Below are 17,070 nucleotides of genomic sequence, written 5' to 3' on the forward strand. Positions count from 1 at the left end.
CGGGCTGGGTGGCTCTATGCACTGCTGGCATGGGGAGAGCAGCAGTTTTAGGCACTGCTTAAATTTTGGGGCCAATTTTGGAAAAACACCCCTGAGATGGCAGGAGAAACAGCGGCACGCAATGCGCTGTGGTGCCAGGTCAGGCTTCAGCTTGTGATGTACTGTTCCGTTTGCTCTAAAACAACAGGTCAAAGTTTCCCCACGGCCCAATATTTAATACTTTCTGCATCGCTAACCACAGCTGGCTATTTTTCTAGTGGCATTAATTATCAGTAATATTCTTCTTTCTAATCACCAAGACCATGTCTGCGCACTTCCACCCCCTCTGTCTTCTGCACCCACCTCACGGAGTCGTGTGTGCCGGGCTATGGGAAATCCTAGGTAGACCCGGTGGAGATGCTCAAGGGCTGAAGTTACTCAGGTGGGACACTGGAATAAAAGCAGGGTATCAGCAAAATTTCTCTCTTCTTTGTTTGAGGGAATGATTACAAGAGAAATAGAGCAATTAAATATGCATGTGCATAAAATACCATCTATTTATTGTATATGTCTTCTCTACTACAGTTTTTTATATGGTCTCCAAATAAGGTAGAGCGCGAAATCCTGGCTGTACTGGCATCTGTGGTAAAATTCCCACTGACTTGCATAAAACCATTTCACCCACCGTTTCCACTGGGAATCACACTGCCTATTCAAAGCATAGCTGGAGAAAACAACAGCATTTAGACCATCTGGGGACAACAAATCATGCCTGCTACCTATCTGGGTGGCTCTCCTGAACGTCTTGCGGAAGCAGAAGGAGAGAGGGGACGGCGGCCAGCGCGGTGGCTGGGACTGCGCATGCAGAGGGGGATAGTAGCCCTTATAAAGACATTTTCTGATTATTATTTTGGGAAACCTTCTGGTAATCCCCAGTCAATCTGCATGCTAATAGAGGTCATTTACTAAAGCAGAATACTGGGGAAAGCTTTGCATAATAAGAACGTTAGTTGGATTTGATACTAAAACTTTTCAACTGTTCAATCAAAGCCAAAGCTGAATTTCTGGGGAAAAAAAGTGGTACTGAATGCAGAAGTGAATCTGGACACAGTTTAAGCGAGCTCTTTTTGATCAATTAGATCTTTCTGTGATGTCATCTTTATTACTTATTCTAATGAGATGGGTGTTGTAAAAAGGATTGGGGAGTGAAATCCATTGATAATCTCCTTAGCACTGTGGATAATATACAAGGTTTCTCCCCCACATTGAGAGCTCTAAGCTGTTCTAATATACTTTAAGACTTCTCAGTATCTCCCTATTCTTAAAGGAAGATGATTTTCCTTTTTATGATGGGGTGTAGATTTGTTCAATCTCTCTGAATAATTCGGTTAGAGATTTACAGCTGCACTTAGTAATTTTTATTCACTGCTGTACTTTTTGTGCACAAAAGCCATGGTTTAACCCCAGATAAATGCTATCTGCTGTGGGGCTTTTTGAGTGAACTAAAGACGTAGAAGCTAGTGCAGCTGCAAACTTCCTTCTCAAGCCTCAGAGCTATATTAAATTAATTTAAGTACCTAGGCAAATATGCTGAATCTCTTCCGCAGAGGAGCATTTAGAAGGAGAATGGAAATTCTGGTGAAGTATTTGCACAGCACTTCCTTGGTTTAAAACAAGTGTTCAAGATTATAATCAGGTTGTGCTAGCCACCATTCAGATCTCTCTTTAGTTTAAAAGATGCATAATGAAGTGATAAAAACATTAAAAGAAGTAAATTCATGACACTTGGATTGGGATGTCTTTACCCTTCACATTGATATCAGGCCTTCCTGTGTGTCAACAGGAAAGAGAAACCTAGTAAGTTTTCCAAACCATATAGAAAATGTCAAGCAAAATAATACAGGCCTGTATGAAATAAAGAGAAGTAACTTTCAAAACTACTTAAGTAAAATTAAATTCATTACTTGGATACGTTTAAGAAAGAAAGAAAGAAAGAGATCAAGAAAGAAAGAGAAAGAGAAAGAGAAAGAGAAGAGAAAGAGAAAGAAGAGAAAGAGAAAGAAAGAAAGAGAAAGAAAGAAAGAGAGAAAGAGAGAAGGAAAGAAGGAAAGAGGAAAAACAGGAAGAAAAAATAAAAAAAAAAAAAAAAAAGAAAAAGAAAAAGAAAAGAGAAAGAGAAAGAGAGAAAGGAAGGAAAGAAGGAAAGAGGAAAAACAGGAAGAAAAAATAAAGACAGCAAGGAATAAAGAAAAAAGAAAGTGAGAAAATGAGAAAGCAAGAGACAGAAAGAAACAAAGAAAAAGAAAAGAAGGAAAAGAAGGAAAAGAAGGAGGAAAAACAGGAAGAAAAAATAAAGACAGCAAGGAATAAAGAAAAAAGAAAGTGAGAAAATGAGAAAGCAAGAGACAGAAAGAAACAAAGAAAAAGAAAAGAAGGAAAAGAAGGAAAAGAAGGAAAGAAGGAAAGAAGGAAAGAAGGAAAGAAGGAAGGAAGGAAGGAAGGAAGGAAGGAAGGAAGGAAGGAAGGAAATGACTGGTACAGTTCCAAAATAAATTTGTGAAAATAATGTTTTTCCCTTCTGATCTCTTAGGAAAGCTTTCTCCTTTGCATTTCAAGACTGCAGGACTGCCTATTCTGGTAGAGAGGAATTGATGTGTTTCTGATACAAATCAGCACAGTACACACTCCCTCTCTCCCTTTTATCATCCACGTGTGTGTATATACAGAGGTTTCAGCTTACGTGGTGCATATAGCCTTTATATAAGCTTTTAATATTAACTATTCTTGCTTTCTCCTCTGCACTCTTCCATGTCAGTTTGTTGCGCTGATTTTGAACCTTGGGGGAAGACCACATCCTCTTGCTTTGAAACCTTTCTGGAAACAACAAATTAAAATCTGTTTAAAAAAAATTTCCTGCCTTATGAAATTTAAGCCTCAAACTTGCAAAGACACAGGCACGTGCTCCCATCGTGCGAGTCCCGCGTGCAGGCCCATTGGTTTGCGTAACTGGAAATCAAAATGATGGATGTATGATGTGCAACCAGCAGTTGCTGGGACTGGGAATGGGCACTTGCCTGTGCAGAGAGCATTTGAGATACTAGGGCGTGTCTTCCAGAAAAAGACTAAAAATGATTCAAGAGATAATGCAAAAAAAAAAGATAACAGAAAAAATCCAAAAATAATACAAGAGGATTTTGTTTGTTTGTTTCTGAGCTTACAGTTTTTTCCTTTTGACACAAATCAGTTTTCTTTCCAAAGGGAAAGAATTCGAATGTTTCTTAAGAAACAGGAATAAAGAAATATATGGACTTCGCAAAGAGAAATACGAAGTGAAGGCTTGGTCAAATGTTCTCTGTCTGTGCAGAAGAGATTGTTTCTGCCCGCTGAAAGAAACAGAGCATGCAGGGAGGGCACAGCTACGTGCAATATCAAAATAATCCCAAAGGATACCTGTTAGCGGGGCAGGGATGTGAAAGCTCCTCATAGCTGGTTTACCACATCTGCCGCTGAGGTAAATAGCTGCAGCTCCAGTGATCCCAACAGCCTGTGCTGATTTTGGTATTAAGGACCAAGCCTGTGTGCGACCGCCCCAAAGAAAGAGCCCCTGCAGCAAAGCACCCCAGTCCTCGCTGAGCTGTGGGGTAGAGGGGGAGTGTGGGCATCTGCTGCCGAGTACGGGACCGGGGCCTTGGGAACCTGGGGCAGTAAGTGAGCAGCACATAAAAGGACAGGCCTTGAGGATGCTTGTGGAAGAAGGCGAAGCCAGAGGAGCTGGTGCAGAGAGGCAGGTTATGCCTCTCCTTAGTGACCAACAGAGATACTGGTGGAGAGGCAGGGCAGCTCTGCATGCCGCATTGTCACACGTCCATAAAAGTACCTTGTCCTTTTGCATACTGTTTAGAAAGGAAACTAGAGGAGGGGGAGATATCCTATATCCTGTCTCCATCCTACGGAGAGGAGCATTTAAAAGATAAAACAGGCAAACCATATGGGGGAGAAAACACTGCAAATGACTTCAGAAAGGAGGAGGAGATAGGATGTAATTAGAAGCATTTTAAGAAGCTGGTTGCACAGCTTACGTCAGTGAGGAGAGCTACTGAGGAAGGGTACAGGGCTGGGAAAGTTCAGCAAGATAAAAGCAGTGGTCTTTCCAGGCACTTGATATTTTCCCTGAATTTCACTCCATTACTAGGCTTAGCCGTGGATCAGGCTCACACAGCTCTGGTACACCCCTTCAACCTGGAGATCTTTGGGGACTCCAGAGAGGGTTCTCTGCTTGGAAACCACCCAGCACATCAAGGTGCCATCACAAATAGTGAAACAATGATGAACAAAGAACAGCCTGCCACAAAGCAGGGGGATTTTGTGAGAAAAGAGAGCAAAGGAAACTCAAACGTTATGTCTGGAAGACACGGACAAACATACATTCAGTTCTTAAAGAGGGTGAATGAAGTCAAACCTGCAAGAAGGCACCTGTCAGAAGGTGATGCCAGCCAAAAGCGGGAACTGCACGTCATTTTGTAATGAGAGGTCTGTAAGAGCTGAATTAGGGGAACGAAAAACTCACATTTCTAAGGTGGTGTTGTAAAACCATTCCTACTCACAACTAACCCAACACTGTGCAAACCAGCCAGCTGGGGAAATCTTGATCACATCCCCGTGGTAGGTGGCTGCTGACACAGCTCGGCCGGGGAGGTGACTCTGCCTGCCCCCTCCTGGCGTGTAGCCTCACACCCTGGGAGGAGACGGATGAGAAGACTGAGCTCTTCTGGCTCGTCACAATGTGACAGGTCTCATATCTTCTCCCAGACATCGCCTCGGTCCCCGCCTTGGGGAGCCGAGTCCTACACCTCTGATGGAAGAGCGGGGACAGCCCGGCATGGCACGGCGGGGGCTCTCCCCCTGCCGCCACAGGTCCGGCTCCCTCTGGAGAGCGCAGACGCCAAGCCAGGTGGGCTCTCCCGAGGGCCCGCCATCGCCGTCTCATTTGCATCCGGCATTTGGCAGGGAAGCCGAACAGCACACGGCACACCGGGATGACATGATGTCCTGACCCTGTCTTACACAAATGTCAAGCTGTCCCGGTTTGTACCTCCTGCGGCTTGATGGGACTTGCTTTCCCCTCTCCGGTGGGGCACACGACAGTACTCACGCCTGGAGACATCTAACGGGGAGAAATGCAGCTCCTTGGCCAGCCAGACGTGGCCATAACCAGGCTGTTTGCTTTTTCTATTCGGGTTCCCGAGGGGCAGCTTTCCCCTGCCCTCTCTTGCCAGTCATTAGGGTCGGTCGGAAGTGAAGGCTGTGGGGACATCAGCCCTGGGGTAGACACAGCAACACCAACGTGAGGTCTGCATCCTGCTCCCAGCCCCATCACACAGCCTAGGTACGTGAGCAAGGGCACGTGGCAGCGGGGGGGTCTCCAGTCCCCACAGCCCCACCATGAGACCCCTTCCCTTTGGCTTTGTGTGGGGCTGCGTGCTTCGGCTTCCTGCTCGGTCACATAGGAAGGGTTTTTTGGATTGTTGCAGGGAGACACACACAGACCAGACCAGCGTTTTGTTTCTCAAAGGTCTTCATGAGCGTCTCCCAGGAGTTTTCCGTGACCGGGCTGGAGTCGAAGGCCGTCCTTCCTCTGACGAGGCTGGGATGCTCACCAGTGCCAGCTCCAGTCATCTCCAGCAGCGCCGAGGTGGGACCCGTCTTTGCTGGTCCCCATCGCCACATGCAGCCCTGCAGCAGAAGTCCCTTGTGCCCGCATGCATGGACTGCCTCACATCTGCCCGGCTGCACTGCCGGCCCTGGACAATGCTCCCACAGTCGCTCGTCGCCGCACGGGCAACTTGTGCAAAGGCAACAAAACTGCCGATTAATGAAGAGTTGTCAGATGTTGCCAGGGCTCGTGGGCCCAGTCGGTGACCCAACTGTCACCATGGTGGACAGTAAGACAAGGCAAGAGCTCTCAATCAGTTTAGGGGCTTAAAAGCAGTTACTCACCAACAGACAACCATTTATTTTTATCATTGACCAATAATTATGGTATTGTCTGCTGGATATAAATGCCACACTGTTTCATGACAGTGGCTTTGCCTTGTCCTCTTTCCAAATGATTTCTATCAAATGAAGAAGATAAATCCGATAGTGAGCATTTCTGGTGACGGGTTTGCACAGTGCATGAGGCAGCCGCAGAAATAAAACCTGCCTCATGGAGAATGAGCCAAATCCTGAGACCTCCCCCAGCCAAAGTCCCCACGAGACCAACTCGAGATGCGCATGGCTTTTCAAAGAGGTTGTAGTCCGTGTGGCAAGCGTGAAAACTCTGACATCCTCTATACGTTCACTGAGCTGGTGCAGCTGGGATGAAATTTAATTAGTGGGAACGATCTCCCATACCTGTAAAATGAGGCGAGAGAAGGAGCCATCCCCGCACACCAAGCAAGCAGCCCCAGAAGGTCTTCCATGGGTGCCCAAACATTTCTGCACTCCAGCAAGGGCTTTGCCTTAGCGGGAACGTGGGGGCTGAGCACCCTCCAGCTGGTACCAGCAAACTTCAGCAGGTGTTTTGGAGGTGCCTACGTAGCAAGTGGTTGGTGCTGCTCTTTGAGAAGTTGGCTGACACCTCTGCAAGGAGACCCACTACATCCAGAATAAAGAATGGAAGTGATGATGGAGCAAAAAGCCTGGTAAGTCAGGCTTGATTTTTGCTCGTTTCATATTAAACATATATTTTGGGTGCAGTGCAGTTTATTTACATGTGCTTCTTAAAGAAATTATAATGCTGTTGATGCTACTGCTCAGGTAATGTCAGTCCACCCACAACAGGCAATGGGTGGCCATGTGCCAGGTCGGAGAGCCACAGCGGGTGGCCAGAGGGAGCGAGCGCAGGAGCTGGTATGCTCCCTGCCACGTCTCCAGCAGCGGCAGGTGGGAAGGACGGCCGTCTGGGACAGCATGGGGATGCTGACCCTGCCGAAACGTCGGTGAGAGGAGCAGCCCTCCCAGGGAGGATGGGAGAGCAGGCAGGTACGCTGTAGGCTTTGTGCTGCCTGCCCCAGGAGCTGCCTCCATCCCTCCGACTCTGCTGGCCGCAGCCCCCAGGCCATGGAAATCCCTCGTCCACGCCTGGCATTGCCAACAGCTGCCTGAGGCCAACCTGCTGGCGGATCCCGGGAAGCGCCATTTCTTTTGGGAGCAACCAGATATGAAGGCTCCATTATATGGAAAACACTCATCTCCCGCATCTGCCAAACTCAACACATTTCCTCCACCTCTCCCCAACACCCCTCCCCACTGTTAGGGACCCTTGTAGCTTTTTCAATAGTTGTTTTCTTTCTGCTTAAAACAGGGCTGCTTCTCTGCAGGGAGAAAGGCCCTGTTTGTGGGGTGCAGCTGCATTTCAAAGGTACATTGTTGGTGAGTTATGAATTTGCATGCCTTTACTAATGTGTGGAAACAGGAGAATTCTTTCGCTTTTTAATCGAAATTGATGTTATTCCTCTGCCAGTGGTACCCGAGGAACTGTTTTGTTCCATTTCCTCTCCTTTCATGCAGCCCTATTTATGTTTAGATCTGGTTTGCTGCCACCAAGAATCATTGTCATTACCACCAGTGTCTAAGGGCCGGCCAAGTCCAGCAGCTGTGTGTTTAATGCCTACCCTCGCTAAGGTTTATTTCCTTGACAACATGGTCTTGTTTGAAGCAACTTTCCTCCCTTTAAGAAGAAAGAAAGAAAGAAAAAGTCCCTTTCCAGTGTTTCTTTTTATTTTTTTCTTTTTTCTTTTTTTCTTTTTCCTTTTTTTTCTTTTTTCCTTTTTTTTCTTTTTTTTTCTTTTTTTTTCCCTTTTTTTTTAGCTTGGGGACAGGAGTGGGAGTTTTGGGTGTGAATACCGGGGCTACCTCCAGTTATTATTTTGATGGTCCCCATTTCCCCCCGCCCAAAAAACTCACCCTGCGCCTCGCTCGCCCTCCGCATTTAAAATGGAATACCTAGGTGGCCAAGCGGGACCCGCTGACCTCTATATCCTGTTCCTTTCTCCGCGCTTTGCTGCCAGTTTCCTCGATAAAAGGCGAGAGTGAGAGATAATTAACAAAAAACATGGCCCCCGGACAATGAAACAACTGGCCTTGGCCAGTCAGAAATTTATCCTGGTTTTCTAGGTGAACTTTCTCCCATCAATCTTTCCTTTAACCTCCGTGTTAGTGGAAGCAATAGGAACACCCCCTCCCCTCCCCCGAGCAAATGCTTTCTTTTGAGGCGGAACAAAACCCGGGATCGGAGAGGGCCGAGGTAAAATCTGGGTGGTATCGTGCCATCGCACAATGCCCCCACTGTTCCCTGGGCCAGCGCTGGTGTTTTACAACAGGGGAGGGGAGAGGATGAATGGCCCGATGATGTGAAACAATCCTCCCGATTCAGGGCGACAAACCCATCCTCTGTTCCGCTGGGAGGGGAACAAAAAAAAGGGGAGAGCGGGCAGGGAAGGAATTAAACCCAAACCAGTTCGTCTAAGAAAAATCTTTCCGATCCTGGAAGCACTTCTGGGAGATGCCAGGGCGAAGCCCGGGATATTATTCCTCCGGCTTTCGGTTATCGACGGGGCTCCAGGGGCTGGCGGAGAAGGGCCGGCGGACGCTTTGTCCGAGGGGAGAAAGTACAATAGCCCCTAAGTGCCGGCATCTCTCGGGCTGCCCCACGCTCGCTCCCTCGCGGGCGCCGAAAACCCCGGCAGTTGCAAAAAAAAAATGATTGGCGGTGGGGTTGGGAGCGCGTGGGACAATGCGGGTCCACTTCAGGTCCCCTTGAGAGGGTATTATGGCAAGGGAAAATATTTGTGCTCTGAAGATGACACTCTCCATTTTGTTAATGGCTCTCATCCGGCACTGATAATCACACCCACCGCACTCCTGTCAGTTGTCCGCCGGCTCCCAATTAATGGGGCATGCTCAGAGAAAGCATCCCTTTTTCTGCAACCAAGACAATTCCATTGTGTTCACCTACTTGAGAAGAGGGAAAGGTGAATATGAGGGCATTCGGCATTGTAAATTACCAATAAAACACAAACTGAAAGAGCACCCCTTCAATAAATTAGGGGTCTTTACTCCTGTTGGGTCACGCGTTGGGAAAGGCGCATTCAGGCTTGCGGCGGGAGAATTTTGCACAGAAACTAATGCAGCTTGATCACTTTTTTGCCCGACCCTATTATTACTTGCAAAAAAAAATACTGGTTCCTTAAAAAAGCTGTACCAGTTTTATGTTTCGTGCACTGGCAATATGGTGCAACTGTCCAAACAGATGCATTAACACAGGCTGCTGACAACAGCAAAAAGGTGATGCCATCATGTATTAAATATTAAGAGCTGCTAGAAGAGTCTTTCTAAAAAAATTCCATGTTTTGCTATGCAGGGACTAGTAAAAAGCTCAGTAAGAAGGTCAGCATCTCCAGAGAAGACATAGCCGGGCCACCGACTTTCACTCTTCCCTAAGGACAAAACAAAACAAAACAAAACAAAACAAAAACCTCTCTGAAGAGGCATATAATTATCTGGATTTAAAGTTGAGCATCTTTGGTACAAAGCCCTCTTGATGAATACACACGCATTATTAAATACAAGGGCAATACAGGGGCGTCCCCCTCCCAACAGCTGACTGCTTTATTTTTCGCTCTCGCTCATATAAAGCCTATCACATTTAACTTGAGTTGGGCATTATAAAAACCATGAAAGTGTAACCCATGCCTTTTGTTTCATCTCAAATATAAGCGGCATGAGGCAGCAAGGGGGGCAGGTGAGCAGAGATCAGCCAGAATGGGGAGAGCACAGGAAAACTCAGTTTGTTCAGGACGAGCGAGTTACAGTCCCAGTTAGCAAGTCAGATCCCTAGCTGGGGTAAATCATCTTACATTCTTCACACCTAAATGATTTCATTGCATTCACATGCTTCCTGATGACATTCTCGTTTCTGTGATGCTCTGGTTCACCGGTGCAGTTTTACAGGAAGTACGGAGTATTTAATACACACAGACATGCCAAGGGAGAGATCTCACATCAAGGATACTTGTGTAAAGCTTAAAAAAGTAAACTGCTTTTCAGTGCTTCACCTGAAAAATTAAAGAAGCTATTTTAGATCACAGAATATCATCTTCTGCTGGCAACTGACAAGTATCAGGTAAATACATCCCTGAATGCTTTTCTGAAAGGTGCTCACACGCCATCATCATTACTATGAAGAATAAAATTGCTCTATTGACTTCACTGGACTTAGGCCAATTTCCAGCTCCAGAGCAGTAATGATAACATCATCGCAATTACATATTTTAGCTGCAGTAGGCGCATAATGACCGTGTTTTATTAGAAATACCAAAAGTTTCCTCAGTGCACTAAGTGCCAGCATTGCTGGTACTGCCATCATGAATTCCTTTGGCTTCCCTTTCTGCTCCATGCTTGCCAACCTTAAAAAAAATGCTGGACTGCTTTTCTAGTAATGCTCCAAGCAGAAAAAAAATGTTCTTCCAGTTCCCCTCCAGCGGTGGCTCTTCCCTGGTGGAAGCTCTGCTTCGTTCCCATTTTAGTGGGACAGTCTGCGACCCCCCAGATGGGTGGTTATTTCTGAGAAGGAACTCAACCAGCAGCCACCATTTTGGCAAATGGTACATCGTGAAAGAGGGATTTTCACGGCTGTGGAGCCAGAGGAGGGCTAGTCTTCTCAAAAAGTTGCTCTGGCTTGGACAACCCAAAGATCGAGCAAAACCCCACAGAAGCTCTGTTAAACTGTCAGAGCTTTTCCAAGTAAATACGTTGTTGTTGATATAAATGACTTTGGGTTAGATTACAGAGGCAGGCTGAATCAATATAGCCACAGGGGTGAAAGGCTGCACCACATTAATAAAACTGCTGACAGTACTGTAGACATATTAGAGTCTGCAGCTTGGGCTGTTGCTGGAGGAGACTAACTTTGCTGGTTCAAAGGAAGACATGTAACACCCTGACTATTGGTCTACATGTGTGCCCAACCTCAGTTTGCCTTTGCCCACTACATGTAGGTATTACAAGCCCCCTTGCTAATCAGGCATACTGTTACTCAGAAAGCTTCTTAAGGTCTTCTGCTTATCAAAATAAAGTTTCCTCCCAGCTCCTGGATCAGCCTGAACAACACACACAAATCCCACGGGAGATTTTCTCAGGGAAAACACCCTCCCTGTTCCTCCACAGCACTATGGCGGACGAAAGTCCAGTCTTTCTTGCCTGCATCTGGGGAGCAGCCTTGGGGCCAGCATCTTAAACTAGTGGCCTGCAGGGAAAAGCCCAAAGAAGAAGATGGCAAGGCTGTGGCAGCATTGGCTGGAGACGCAGAGTCCTGAGAGATGGAGAGTGTTTAGATGATTACGCCGGCTGCTCATGTTAAACCCATGGTTACTTGGTATTTATGCCCTATGGCCAACATCTCACCAACTTGCGAGTGGGCACTATGCCATCTTAACAGATGGGCCTGAGTGATTTCAGCTAAGAGACTGCGTATGTCCATCAAATATGTTTGTTTAGGGAACCGTTCCCAGCCTGGAAACACAGGACCTATAATGTGGTGTCCAGAAAGATAACACTATCAGCTTTGGATCTCATCTGCCCAGCGGTAAGCACAGACTGCAAGACTTTCTCTTCTTTTTTATTCCCACTGGCCCGCAGAAGTGAATGCTGTCATTGCATCCTGCGGAGGCGGAGATGTGCCCATGGCCAGGCTGTCATGGTCCCCACATCTAGAGGCGTGCAGCTAAACTGCGCAGCATCCCTGGGCACAAGGCGAATGGCAACGCCCAGAAAGGGGGAAGCCTTCAGCCCTATTTGTACCTCATCACATCTCCCCCTGCACAACGTCTGGCACCAAACACCACCCAGCTAGAGGCCAAACGAAAGGACGTGTGAGCAGAGGGCAGAGCAAGGTCCTCAGCCCCAAGAGAGGACGATAGGACTCAGTTCTGAGACATTGCCCACAGGAGAGGAGGCGGGGGGGGGGGCAGGGGGGTGTTAAAACCTTTGGATCACAGCTACGCACAAGCCTCTGACTTGCACATGCCATACCAATGTGGACATCGTCAGTGTGAAGGCAGTGAGTTGTCCCAGAGCAGCAGGACCTGGAGCTGCTGGGCATGGGGACAGCAAGGTGAGCTCTGCCTGACACTTGCAGATTTGCTCCTCAAGCTGCTGTAAGCAAATATTATTACTTTCTTAAATTTTTCTCTTTTTTTGGTCAAGCTTCTTGCAATAAATGCACACGTTTTAGTAGGCACCTAGTTCTTCAGCCTCAAATCACCACTACTGGCAAGAAGTTATGGAGCAGAATGGTCCTTCCTTGATGTGCCTTCCAGGGACAAACATCAATACAAGAGGGACATTTGCTGTCTCTCAAGTGCCTTTAACGGCCAGGTAGGAAGGTGCTCTGTGCTTGTATTGCCCGTCTTGCTCTGAATGATCTGCCCAGGCCATCCTCTGTGGAGGGGCTCTTGGTGCTTCAGACCTAGCTGGCTCCGAGGGACTGTGTGCCACCCCCGTGAGCAGAGGCTGTCTGCAACAGGCCCCTGCCTCTTGTTAGTCATTTCAATGCTCTTTAGCACGGTGGTTTTGGCCATACTGTGCTTTCCCCAGCCCCTCTGGATGGGGAGACTCCTGCCTATGCAGGAGCATCCTGAATCCCACCTTGGGAAGAGAGTTGGGGGGACATCAGACAAGGAAAGGGAGCCTGGCTGCATGCTAGAAGAATGACAGTGGGGAAGGGAATGGGAAGAAGTGTATGGATGTATAAGATTAATTGCCAGTGTGTAGTATGCCAGAAGCTAAGCAGGGCCACACATCCCCTCCTCCTCCCCGGAGGCAAGAGCTGCCAGGGTGGGAGCTAGGAGACAGCTAGGCAGGCTTTCAGTGCGGGGACAAAAACTGGTGAGGAGATACCCTCCCAAGAGCTCCTAGCCAAGCGCTCACCCCATCGAAGTGCAGGACACTACAGCCTGGCCTCCTGGCATGAACAACCCTGGCTGCCTGACACGGAGCACGTCTGAGGCTCAAATCCACTGGGGCAAAATTTCCAGACAGAAATGGAGGGCACATCTGGGGATATCCAAATGTATGGTGGCCTTGGACAGGCTGGCGGCAGGAAGCCAAGGGCAACCGCTGGGACATTCAGCTCAGGGGAGAGCCTGAGGTGTGGGGTAAAGAGCATCAGTTAAACACAGGAGCTCCAAAAAACGCTTCTCAGTGAGGGACATGTCCAGCCGCAGTGACAGGCACCTCCTCGCCCAGCCCCAGCAGCTGCAGAAGCAGGGTGGTGAGGTGGGGAGACTACCTGAGCACTGCAGGAGGTGGGGGGGCTCCCAGATGTGACAAACTCACGTGGCAAAACAGCCCCTTCTCAATAAGGAGTACGTAGAAAATCCACATGGGATATGACACGTGCTAAAGTGTCTGTCACTTTTTTTACCTGAGCGATACGTAGCTGCAAAAGATGACATCAAAAGTTTGTCCCAATCTTCAGAAGTCCTCTCATTCAGAGTGAATCCAGATGAAAAACACTGAAATGTGAGAAAGTCTTTTCCCCGATTCATACCTCATAATTTTCTGACAGATCTGTAAAAGGGATCTGTTTTATCCTTTCAGTTGTGCATGTTTCCTCAGAAAGCAAAAGGCCTTATTTGATACTAAATAATGCACACCGGATACTTAAACTTCCCATGTGAGGACGCTTGCCTGTATATCCTTCCCTACCCAAGGGATGGTCTTAACGAAGCTACTAACTTGTCATGGGATGGTTCTGTCGAGCTAAGGATTTTCTTTTGATTTTTCCTTTCCTCTTGGAAGCCCACTCCTGCCCGACACTGCACATGTGCAAACATGTAGAGACAAACATTTTCTTTTCCCTTCTCCCCCGCACCAGCATCTTCTACCCATATGGGACAGATAATCCCTTTTCATATCGGCTCATCTTCTTCTTTCAACACAATTTCCTTGACATCCCAAATTACAACCAAATGGGGGAATGGAGGAATGAGCCTGAAATCAATTTCAGATCACTCAAAAGAAATAGATTTATAGCAAAGATAAATCAACAAAACCTTTGAGGGTAGATCCCTGAATTCTTGCTTCAGTCCTTGACATATTTAGTACCTGTTGATAGAGGCTAAGACAGCACACGGTCACTGAGGCGAGGGGCTGGGAAGCGGGACCAGCATCCCTGGCAGGGCAGGAGCGGCCAGCTTTGGGTCAAGAGATTTGGATCCAAGCACCCGCTGGGACAGATAAGACACTTAACCTCCGCGCCCCGGCGCGGCCCCGCTTCGGAAGGGAGCGTAATGTCATCTGCCCCACACAGACCGGCTGGGACCGAACGAGGTCCATCCAGCCCCCTCGCCTGCAGTGCATTTAAGCAGATGTAATTAATAGTGCCCCGGTCGTTCCAGTGGCGTTTTTAGCCCTACATGGCTAACAAGAGCTTGCAGAGCCTGATCTATGCCCTGCGCCTTTGTTTAAAGCATGAGAAAGGCTACACAGCATTTAAGCCACAGTTATTTGGGAGGTAACACGGTGTTTCCTAAATGGTAAGAAACAGCACAATCGACAAATAAACCGCCTTAATCTCAAAGCCGAAGCAAGCCGGCAGCACGCGGGAGCAAACCCAAGTCACTGCAGATGCTAATGCTGCGGCGCAGATACAGGAGCTGACTTTGGGAAGTCAAGAGGTTTCAAGATTAATGTGGGAAGTCAAGGCGAGAGGTTGCCCCAAGGTCAGGCTCTGCCCCTCCGGCACGCCCGCATCGGGGCCAGCGCCGAGAGCCAGGGACCACGCCGCTAATTTGGTCGTTAATTTGGATACACACTGAAATGGGAAGAAAGCAGTTTGTTGGCAGAGAAGAGGGGGCCCGATCCCCTCCGCAGAAGCTGATGGCAAATGCCTGCTAAGGTCAGCAGGAGCAGGCTGGTTTCCAATTGCTAGAAAGGGGAACACAGATTTTAAGCCTCAATTTTTTAACACGTTTTCTTTCTTTCTTTCTAGAAACATTAAAAGCTTTTCTCTTAATTAACAATGAAGTTTAGATATTTTGTGAAAGTGATACCTAAGGAAGAAAATCTTATATTATTATGCGCTTACATCAAAGGTCCCGATTTTAATTAATTTACTGCAGAAAAATTAACAAATTACAGTCCTAAATACTGGAGCATATTGCTGGTTTTGTTCCTCTCTCTTTCAAGAGATTTAATTTGGCTTTGAAATCAACAGGACTACTCCAGGAAGGAGGTACTTTTCAGCATGGGGAAGGGTAATAAAACCTGGTCTTTTGTTTTTAATTTAACTGCCTGGTATAATTTGTCTCCTTGATGCAACGTGCTCCGAGGGTCCTTTAAAAGACAGGTCTGCAGGTGAATGCTTTCCTTACGTGCTAGGAAGACGCTGTGTTCCCATTTTAATCATAAGCATTATGCACGGGGCAGGGAAGATGGACCAGTACTACATATGAAAGGAAAACATTTTCTCATTTTTGAAAGCAGAGCCCATGGTTCGGTGATCCCTGGGCATTTGTAGGCTGTGTGGGTTTTATGTCTTTTTCTTTTGGGGAGGCATATGCAAGACTTTGATGTCAGCACAAAAGTGCGCGTGTTCATGTCGTCTGTCTATGAAATATGTAACATATAGTCCTTGCTATAGTATTTTTACTTTTGGAAATACGGGTAGACTATAGCAACCACCCTCTGAAGCTACTCCCCTGGTCAACCTGGGGACTAACACAGTGGTGGCCGGGGTGCTGGACACGCCAAAGAGCTCTCAGTTAACCCCACGTTCTCGTTAGCTCATGCCTCCTGAGCACGGGCCCTCCGCAATGCCACTTGCGTCAGTCCTGCTTCCCAGCGGCTCGCCTTCTGCTGTCTGGCGGGTGTGAGCAGAGGCACTGGCCGCCGAGGAGTGGGATGGCCAGGTGTCCCTTGCTGTGGCAGCCAGCTGCAAAGGTGATGCCTCCATAAAACATCAGGGGAGGGCACGGGAAATTAAATAAACTGACTTCTGAAGTAGGAAGCCCATAAATACAAACCCAGTGATGAGCACTGAGGACCGCCTCAGGGGATGCATGGGGACCACCACCACCCCGGGACACCAGGGGGCCATTTGTCCCCCTCAGCGGCCAGGACGGGCCGTTCACCCAGGCTTCAGCCGGCAGCTGCTGGCTTGTGCGTGCTGTTTCCCACTGGCGTGGGGACTGTGCTGGCACGGCCATACAGCTCCAGCACCTGCCCCAGCTCACTTGGGTACCGCCCAGGGTACCCCGAGCCCCAGAGGTGGGCTTCTCCTCTCCTCGGGGCCGTTAGCAGCCAAGTGCAGCAAGCGTGCCGGGACTGGCCAGGTAGGAAAGAGATTTCCTTTTGCCTTATGATTCAGCCTCCACGATGCCTTACAGTACTAGCTGGAACTGGGAATAAAACCATTTGTCATGTTATTGCTGAACAAACAGTTTGCAAAGAGCTGCCTTGGGGAAGGCGCAATGTACCGGGGTTGCTGGTGCTGCTGATTAGATTGAAGACTCGGAGCATGATCCTTCATCCCCGCACTGGCAGTGGCATGGAGATTTAGCTCTCAATATTCATTTTCCAGTTCCTAAAAGTTTCAGGTTCACATCTGGCTACAATCTATATTACAGAGGCCCGGTTCAGATCTCCACTTTGAATACCTCAGAGGCTGCTCCAATGTTGATGCAAGGCAGAGGCTGCCAGCGATACGTAGGTACGCTGGGAAGCGCAGCGCATGTGCGGCGTGCGTGGTGGCATGCAGAGACAGCTTTTCAGTCCCTCGAGTCCCTAACTGATGGGCAAGCCCAGCCCTGTCCTACCTCTACATTGACTGATTTCATTAGGTCTCATTTTCCCCTTCAAAGCTCTAGGAAGTCTCAAAGCATCCAGCGTGTCGACACGAGTCTCGAGTCATGGCAACAATATCGCAGCTAATGAGATCAAAGAAGAAGTTGTTATCTCATCCCTCCTGCCAAAAGCTGCGGGCAGCCGGTGGGATGGCTGACTGGGAACATCCAAATTTTGACTGGTACCGGCTCCCTGTCTGACGGA

This window comes from Aptenodytes forsteri, unplaced genomic scaffold (assembly GCF_000699145.1).
Source record: "Aptenodytes forsteri isolate BGI_AS27 unplaced genomic scaffold, ASM69914v1 Scaffold2, whole genome shotgun sequence".
Taxonomy (NCBI): Eukaryota; Metazoa; Chordata; class Aves; order Sphenisciformes; family Spheniscidae; genus Aptenodytes; species Aptenodytes forsteri.